Genomic DNA, 10,335 nt, shown 5'->3' on the forward strand with positions numbered 1-10,335 from the left:
AGATTGGATAAGTAGGCTTGGTCCTCACTTGGGATATCTTTAAAAAAGCAGATTTTTTTTTTTCCTATGTGTTGTAAGTGATGGGGAATCATTAAAAATGTTTGAGACTAGAAAATAATAGTAAGTTCAGAGCTGTGCTTCTAATAATTCATTTGCTGGTAGTTTTAATAGTAATTGGAATGGGAAGGAAGGAGGCTATATATAGGTGTTGATTAGTTTGGGTATTATTGTAAAAGGACCTGAACTGTGCAGTGATAATAGAAATAGAAGAGAATGGCATGGGTGCATGGGAATTACAACTGAGAAACAATGGCTGTGAACCTTCAAACTAGGAAGAAAGACAAGTCTAGTTTTGGACATATTAACTTCTGTGAGTTTTGTTAAGCTTCTGTGACTTCCATAAGGGTATAACTTTTTGTATTCTTAGCATGTACAGAGCCTCCATGTGTCATGGGCCTAATATGCGTTTAATTGACTGGATTCCAAATGGATCACAGACGACCCTTTCTAGTCAACAAAAATCAACACGCTAATTCCAAACTCTTTCTCTCCCCAAAAAAGTAGTACATCGGCTTCCTTTATATCCTCTCTGTCTTATACATTTCTCAGATTCTGTAATATTGCAGTCATATATTTAAATAACTATCTCTTCGTGCTAAACTATACCCACTCCAAGGGCAGAAGACAGTTCTGATTCATTATTTTTCTTATACATAACTTAATGCTTGACACATAGAATATGCTTAATAATCAACTATTGGTGAATGAATGAATGAATGAATAGATGAATGGATGAATGTTACATTGAAAAAAGAAAAAAAAAGTCCGATGTCTACAGTAAACTTCACCTGGAGGACTGCACCACATTTTTACAGTATTGTTGTAAATAGTCACAAAGTTAAATGCCCCAAGAATATTAAATATCTAGGATATTAATAAGTAGGTAAAAAACTGATCATTTCTAACTTTTGTTCTCACTCTCTAAGGTATCAGAAATAAAATATCTATCTATCTATCTATATATATCCATTCTAAATTACAAGAATCTAATTCTTTTTATCTATCATTAGCTTTTAAAGTTATGTTATTGGGCAAGAATATTCAGTTGTAATTGTCTTATTGTAGTTGTTTTTCCTCAACTATTATTTTATTTTTTATATGTGAGTGTTAAACAGCCCCAATATGAAAAAACATTAATTTTGCTATAACAGCCTTAATACAAACTTTATCTTTACTTCAACTGATTGAAAATGAAAATACATTTAATGTGTTAGTGATCTTTATCTACAAAACCTTCTTAGATCTTACGGAAACAAACATTAGTTTTGTCTTTTCCTCTTGACTTATCAGAAGCTTTCTGAGTTCTTCAAAGAAGCAGCAACAATGGCAAAAATTCCAGTAACATATTAACCAATATCTTCTCCATATGGCAGTGACTCTGTTAACACAAGAGAAGCAAACTTAAGCACCCAGCTTGCATCCAATCCAGTACAAAAACACTCCAAGAGAATATGTAAGTTGAGTCATCAATTAAATTCAGTCTGAGGGGCCATTAAGGTATAATATATTGTCGGTTCAGCTAAATTACTCTCCTGAACAAAACCTGCTTCATTTGTCTTCTGTCTGCAGCTCCCCCTGTTGACAAAATCATGCTGTTTACCCACAGGCAGAAGGAATAATACCCAAGAGCAACAGCAAGTAACTCATCATCTGCAAGGTCAGGCCATCTTTATATTTCTATCCAGATGCTTGTGGGTTCCAAGCTCTCGTACCATCTCTCACAATTGAAATACATTGGTAATAAATAAATTCAAGGAGAGTATTGCCTCATTTAGAAGCCAGGTGAGTTCTCTATCAGCATCTCTTATTTTTCAGATCGACCCTGCATATAAATCTTCAGGAAACATGCATGCAGTTCATCTTTCAGAGTGTTAATGGCTAGCTGTGGCTTAAAATATTATATTGTGATCATTTTATTCAGAAGCCACTGCAGTTGATTAATTTTCCAAAAAACTTTGAAGACAGTTTGTAAGGTTGAATTCAAATGTTGTTGAATGAATTTCCCTCGTTTTTTTTCAGGTAAATTTGAAAACCTATACAAGGGTTGACAAACTCATGAGATCATGCTTGAATTGTTAGAGCTTTATGAAATGCAGGATATCCATGTTTATTCTTCACGTCATGGGTAATCTGCTAGATACCTAACTATTTAAAGAAAGCGCATCCACAAACATTAGAGCTCAGACTCTGAGCATTACACACAGTTCACCATTCAGAGATAATTAAAAAGGAATCCCACTCTTTACTCACATCTGTCAAAGAATATTAAAAACATCTAATTCATATCCACAGCTACACTTCTGAACATGCATGTTTTTCTTTTCTCCTGTTTTCTCATAATTATACTCGAAAGAATCTTTCATTTGCCAACTGCTCCCAACAAATCCTCCCCATTCCTAAACATATTCTTCGAAATTGTGTGGAAATTTTATCTTTGCAAAGACTATAGTTTAGAAATGACTTACCTACATTGAATGAGATTTCTTCTACCAGAGGAAAGGTGTGACCAGGAGTTGCAATTATAAATTTGTCTTTAGTAGGGAAACAAATAGACATTTTTAAATGCACGACTTTAATAGTTTATTTTATCTAATCAAAAGAGTATATATGCATTAGAGTGTTTTTCAATTTAAGGACAATAATATTTTAAATTCAACAATTTTGTCATTATGCCTATAAACTGAGACAATAAAATACCAACCTGTTTGGTTTTGAAAATTCTGTTTTCTTTACTTTGATTTGGTGTTTTATAAAAAGTTCGTTTTTATGAAAAAGAATACAGTTTTTCCAATCAAAGTGTTTTCTAACAGCTTGAGATATTATTTATGTAACATAAAGTTTACCCATTTAAAGTGGACATTTCAATGATTTTAAGTATATTTACAGAACTGTGCAACCATCACTATGATCTAATTTTTAAATATTTTTATCATCCTCAAAGAAATTTTATACTCATTAGCAGTCATTCCCCATTCTCACCTCCTACACTAATTAAAATCCCAAAATCCATTGCTGTCAAGTCAATTCTGACTCATGGTGACCCTATAGGACAGAGTAGAACTGCCCAACAGGGTTTCCAAGGAGTGACTGGTGGATTCAAACTGCCAGCCTCTTGGTTAGTGGCTGAATTCTTAACCACTACACCACCAGGGCTCCACTAGTTAGCAATCACTAATCAGCTCTCTGAGGGGGCAGTGGTGGTTCAGTGGTAGAATTCTCACTTTCCATACAAGAGACCCAGGTCTGATTCCTGGCTGATGCAACTCCAGGAAGAAGGCCTGGCAATCTATTTCTGAAAATCAGCCTATGAAAATCTCATGGATCACAACAGGACTATGGTGCATGGGGTCAACATGAGTTGAGGGGCAACTTGACTACAGCTCTCAACAACAGTATACATTCTGCCTCTCTAGATTTCCCTATTCTGGACATTTGAGGTAAGTGGAATCAGGCAGTATATGGTCTTTTTTGACTGAATTCTTTCACTTAGCCTAATGTTTTCAATGTTCATTCATGTTATAAAATATATCAGTACTTCGTGCCTTCTTATTGTCTAATAATATTCCATTTTATCCATATACCATATTTTGTTAATCCATAAAAATCTTAAAAAAAAAGTTGAAATTGATTGTGATCATGTTAGACAGTGATATCTTAGACAAAACACCAAAAGCACAAGCGATAGGTAAAATAATTAATAAATTGGATTTAATGGAAATTAAGAATTTTGGGGTGTCATAGAACACCATCAAGAAAATAAAAAAGTAACCCACAAAATGTTAGAAAGTATTTGCAAAGCATACATCTGATAAATGTTGTGTGCCCAGAGCATAAAAGTAACTCTTACACTCAATAATATAAATGCAACACAATAAAAAATAAAGGCAAATGATCTGAACAGAATTTCTCCAAAGAAGATATATGAATGACTAATTAGAACACGGAAATATGCTCAACATTATTTTAAATCAGGAAAATGCAAATCAAAACAACAAGGAGATATCACTTCATCTCCACAATAATGACTGTAATAAAAATTAGATAATAAAGAGTATTGGTCAAGATGTGTAGAAATTGTAATTATTATATATGAATGGGAAAGCTGGACAATGAATAAAGAAGATCGAAGAAAAATTGATGCATTTTAATTATGTTGCTGGTGAAGAATATTGAATATAGCATGTAATGCCAGACGAACAAACAAATCTATCTTAGAAGAAGTACACCCAGAATGCTCCTTAGAAGAAGGATGGCGAAACTTTGTCTCGCTTAGTTTGGGCATCTTATCAGGAGGGACCAGTGGCTGTAGAAGGACATCATGCTTGGTAGAGGGTCAGCGAAAAAGAGGAAGCCCCTTAATGAGATGGATAGACATGGTGGCTTCAACAATGAGCTCAAATATAGCAATGATTGCGAGGATGGTACAGGACCAAGCAACATTTTGTTCTATTATATGTAAGGTTGCTGTGAGTTGGAATTGACTCAATGGCACCTGATAAACAAACATACATTCCTGGTGGCAACTGGATAACTGTTTGGAAGTTCCTTAAATGTTAAACATATCAAATAACTTACAATTCCCCTTTTAAGTATATACCTAAGAGAAATGAAAATATATCTCCACACAAAAAACTTGTACATAAATGTTCATGGGAGTGTTACTCATAATAAAGAAAAAAATGGAAACAACACAAAATGTTTTTGAGGCTAAAATTACAAATAGAAATTTTTTGATGTGATATTTGTGAGATTTTTTAAAGGATCATGAAAACATTATCATTGAAAAAATGGTAGATTTCTAAGAAAAATATGTATTAGTCATTTTTCATAGTTTCCTTGTAATGCTGTAATACAAATATCACAAGTAGGGGGCTTTAAAAAACAAATTTCTTTTCTCAAAGTTCTGAAGGCTAAAAGTCCAAATCAGGGCCTCGGTAAGGAAGATTCCTTACTTGTAGGTAGTTTCTGAGTTCTTTGGCTTATAGAGGATCCTCTCACAGCCTCCGTAGATTATTTGCCTCTACAGATTTGTGATATCTCAAATACTCTATCACTCCTTTTAGTGGAAAATACAGTAAAACCTGCAAAAGCCAAAACCTGTCAGAGAAGGAAAACTCAAATACTTTCCAGTAAAACGACTGATAGAAAAGTGGTAAGGCTGCACCCTGTCAAAGGTGAAAAATTTAGGAGACCCAGAAAAACAAGTCAGTCTTGCGGAGTTCTGGATCTCACAGGTTTGACTGTAATATATTCCCAGGGAAACTGGAGGTATGTTAGTATGTTTTGAGCCCCAACCTTTCTCTTACTGCAAGTCCTGTGAAACAGGCTTCAGAAGGGAAACCACTTAGAGAACTTGACTTGTGCCCCTTACATTTTGAGGACTGGCTGGTGTCTGAATCATTCTTGATAATTTAAAGACAAATATTGTCTTCTGGCTACCTGTTCTAACTGGAACGTTAAGAAGGTTTGTTGGGCTCCACTCCCCAAGTTTGTCAGGATAAAGGATGCATGAAAATTTCCATTGTACTATATAAGTGCCATATGAACCCAGGCTGTGGGTTGTGCTTTTCTCTTGCCGAAAGGGAAGTCTAAATGGATATGGTTACACAATGGAAGGTGATCTGGACTCCCAGGATCTATGTTAGAAAACATAGTAGACAGTGGGAAAAAGTTCTAACCTGCATGAAGGGATCTGGAGATGATTGTTGTTGTTGTTAGTATTTGCAGTCGAGTTGATTTCAACTTATCCCCACCCCATGTGACAGAGTAGAACTGCCTCATAGAGTTTTCTGGTCTGTAATCTTTATGGAAGCAGACTGCCAAGTCTTTTTCCCATGGAGCTACTAGGTGGGATTAAACTGCTATCCTTCCAGGTAGTACTTGAGCACTTACCCAGGGCTCCTTCTGGAGATGACAGGCCTTCAAAAAGCTGCAAAGAACTTCAGGCAGTTTTACCCAAAATTTGTCCCGTCCATTGTCTATACATTTTCCTTTATTTTCCTAAAGAGACCAAAGTAGAAGCTAGACAGAAAAATAGAGAAGAATCAACCCTTGAATGTCCCTTTACATACATCCTCACAGCAGATGGCCAAGTGAAAACAGGCTGGAGCTAGGGGCTATGACTTTACCATTACCACTACTGGTTGCCATCTGGTTGATTGCAACTCATGGTGGCGCCATATGTGTCAGAGCAGAATGAGCTCCCACGAGTTTTCAGTGGCTGGTTTTTCAGAAGTAGATCACCAGGCCTTTCTTCTGAGGTGCCTCTGGGTGGACTCAACTCTCCAACCTTTTGGTTAGTAGCTGAGTGCTTAACAGTTGCACCACTCAGGGACTCCTTTTAATTATTACAACTGAGTTAAACAAATTAGTTTCTGTGCCAAAAATATTTATGACTGAAAATGGCTGGATGACTTTTTATATGCTAGTGACCAGAAATTTTCTATTTTCTGCCAAAAATTTATTCTAGTGTCAGGAGAAGAAAAACACTCAACAGAGAGGTTTAAAGATATGCTATGAGGCAAAACACAATTGTTTTCCATAGCATTTTGCAAGTTCTGCACGTAAAATGTGATGTTCATGCTTATTTTTACTGCCGCTAGCCTTTAAGCTATGAAAGCAAGGTTTATGTCTGTGTTGTTCACAGTTGAATCTTCAGAGCTCAGCACAATTTCTGCTATATAACATGGTCGCTTTATATTTGTTTAATCAAAATAAATCTAATTTAGTTATTTCTTTTGTATCTTGTCTTGAGGAAAGATTAGTTAACAATAGTAACGGCATGACAGACGTTCTTCATGCAGTCGCCACCGTCTCCTGTTTCAACAGTGCTTGAACGGAACCCGTCCGCTCGCCAGCCTTCCCCCAACCAGCAGCTACCAGTCAGCCTTCCACCACCTCCTCACAGCAGCGCCCTCGGACGCTCCAAGGCCCCCGCCGCCGCTCCAGCGCCTCGCAGCCGCCACCGTCTCTCCTCGACCGCCGGCATGACGAGCGCATCCCCCTCGCAGGTGCGCCAGAGCTAGTCAGGACTCGGAGGCCGCCGTCAACCGCCAGATCAACCTGGAGCTCCACGCCTGCTACGTCTACCTGTCCATGTCTTACTACTTCGACCGCGATGATGTGGCTCTGAAGAATTTTACCAAATATTTTCTTCACCAATCTCACGAGGAGAGGGAACATGCTGAGAAACTGATGAAGCTGCAGAACCAACGAGGTGGCCGAATCGTCTTTCGTGATATCAAGAAACCAGACTGTGATGATTGGGAGAGCGGGCTGAATGCAATGGAGTGTGCATTACACTCGGAAAAAAGCGTGAAGCAGTCACTACTGGAACTGCACAAGCTGGCCACTGACAAGAACGACCCCCATTTGTGTGACTTCATTGAGACTCATAACCTACATGAGCAGGTGAAATCCATCAAGGAATTGGGTGACTACGTGACCAACTTGGCGGAAGATGGGAGCCCCAGCGTCTGGCCTGGCAGAGTATCTTTTTGACAAGCACACCCTGGGAGACAGTGATGGAGACAGCTAAGCTTTAGCCTGCTGCCCCACAGCCACAGGGGTGACTTCCGTGGCCACCAAGACAGCGCATGCATGTTGGGTTTACCTTTACCTTTTCTATAAATTGTACCAAAACATCCACTTCAGTTCTTTCATTTGTACCATTCTTTCAAAATAATTTGGTGACTCCCCCCCCCAAAAAAATAGTAACTGCATGAAAAAAACCTCAAAATCTCATACTTTGAATGGAAAGTATGATTTTGCCTGCTGCAAATTAGAAACTTTAAATTTGATCTACAATTAATTAATTAAATATTATTGAATGTCTTTTCTGTATGGGGCAATGTGTTAGGCACAGGTATAAATGACTGGAAAAAAAATGATGCCACCCATAAGTAAACAATTGAAATGCAATGGAATGGTTCTGTAATAGAAGTAAATAAAATGCAAAATGAGAAAATTGGGATCAGAAATGTTCACACTTCTCCTTAATATGTCTCCTTAATATGCCTGGGCATGGTGATGCTTTGTAGTGGCCACAGTGGTAGAGAGTAAGATAAAAAGGAATTTAATGCTGAGCTGAGACTGGATGAATGAGGAAGAATTTTCTAGAGTGAACCTCTATCATGTGGGGTTCTTCCAGAAAACATATAGCAGCTACATAATACTTAAGAGGAGACCAGGTTATGGACTGAATATTGTCTACCAAAAAGATATGCTGATGTCCTAACTCCTGCACCTGTGAATATAATTTTGTGGGAAAATAGTTTTTCTCTTGGTATCAATTGGGTCAAATGAGGTCATAATGGAGTAGAAGTAGGGTGAGTGCTAGACTTAATTCCTTCTGTGTTGTCTCATAGAAAGGGAGTGACATGGACAAAGATAGATACATCTATAAGGAGCAGCAGAGTACCAAAGATAGCTGGTAGCTACCAGAAACTAGGACAGAGGCCCACAGAAGGAATCAACATATCTGAAACCCTGATTTGGATTCCTAGCCTTCAGGAGTGCGAGAAAATATCTTTTCTTTAAAGTCACTCACTTAATGATAGTTTTGTTGCAGAAACACTATCAAAGTAAGACAGACCCAGGACTTCCATGTAGTACATACTGATAAAACATATGTTCTTTGATTTCTTGAGTTAATGTCATTATCTGAGTCTAGCTCTGTGAATCATGTCCCGTTTTTGCATTGAAAGAACTTTTGTGCTAGTAAGAGAGATGTTTGATGCTCGGCTTTTAACTGTTTCTTGGAACAGGGTATATATATGCCAGTGGTATATTTTTCTTCTCCTGGAGGTTTACTGGCCGGCATTTGAGCTACTTTAGCACGTTCTGGCGTCATGGCGGATACTGGTGCGACTGCCGAAAAAACAAGGAAGGTGGTCTGCACCACATTTGAGTATTGAGAGCCATTTGTATTATGAGCGGATGCTTCCTGGAGTAGTGATTGTGTGAAACGTTTATGGCCTTTGGCTTCCTTATAGCGAGATAAGGCTTGCAAGTATGTTTACTATTTCCTTTGTGTTATTGGAAGGTACGGTTACTGGCATTCAGAAATATTCTAGTAAATGAGTTTTCTTTTGGGTGAAAACAGTTTGTAATTCACTTCCTGGGGCATGGGACCAATATGTACCATGAATGTGGTGTTTCCTTCATGGAACACGGTACAAATATGGCCCACTTATGAGTCAAAATCGACTCGATGGCAATTGTTTTTGGTAAAATCAAACTGATAAAAATTATGCGCAGCAAGTGCAATGTTTATTTAGTATTTCATATGTATTTTTGGAAAGATAAGTAAGACATTTTATGGCTCAAGTGTAACCAGGAAGTATGATGCACCATGGGACCAATATGTCCTGCATGTGTTATATGCTTCATGGAACATGGGACTGATATGTCCCACTTGCAATTAGCACCTCATTTTTTCAAATAATAAAAATAACTACCAACAAACAATGATTCAGCAATTATTCCATTAGTGAAAACACATGGCATCTCCAAAAAATTTAAAAAAAATTCACCCATGAAAAAGTTAGAATATTAATAAGGTCTTTACCTGAAGAAATTAACACAGTTCTCTATTTTTGCCAGATTTTCAAGATCTTTTAGGAAAAGGCTGTTAATATGCTATTAAAATCTTTTGTCTTTCCATAGGAGAACATTAGAAGATATAAGTGGACAAGTATCTGCAGACATTTTAATTGCTGAAGAGATGTGCATTTGAACAACTGAAAAAATCTATATACTTAAAAATTTTCATACATACATATGATGAATATCATCCCATTATGAATGTTTAGGCACTTAATGACCCAGATTCTTTCCACTTCATAAGACAGAATAAGTAATGTACATTTTCATACTCCATTAATTCAGGTGACTCAGGTACCATTTAGTAAATTAATACTTAAGTGCACTAAATTTGATATACTTAGATCAAAGTGAATTTGATGAAATAAACATCCATTTATTGCTACACTTATTACTCATAATATTCTTGCTGATAGCTGTACTGCTAAAATCTGATTTTTGCTTTATTTGAGAGGACAAGTACCTCTCATCCTTTGACTTTCCATAAACAAGACTGTATCAAGTTCCTGGGGGCAGGGAGACATGTATTACAAAGCTTTACTTTATAAGAGGGAGCAGAGAGGATTTTTCATGTTGAAAGGAGACGAGTTCAACTTGAATTGCCTTAAAGCAAAAAAAAAAAAACTAGGGTGGAGTGGTGTTGAGGGGCAGGGGTTATTAACTTCCCTAAGA

The 10,335-nt window shown here is 37.1% G+C and overlaps 1 pseudogene; it reads left to right on the forward strand.

Moving 5' to 3' along the window:
• Positions 1–7,046: 7,046 nt before the first annotated feature.
• On the forward strand, positions 7,047–7,597 carry LOC101353852 (ferritin heavy chain pseudogene; annotated as a pseudogene).
• Positions 7,598–10,335: the final 2,738 nt, after the last annotated feature.

Source organism: Trichechus manatus, unplaced genomic scaffold (assembly GCF_000243295.1).
Source record: "Trichechus manatus latirostris isolate Lorelei unplaced genomic scaffold, TriManLat1.0 scaffold00158, whole genome shotgun sequence".
Classification (NCBI taxonomy): Eukaryota; Metazoa; Chordata; class Mammalia; order Sirenia; family Trichechidae; genus Trichechus; species Trichechus manatus.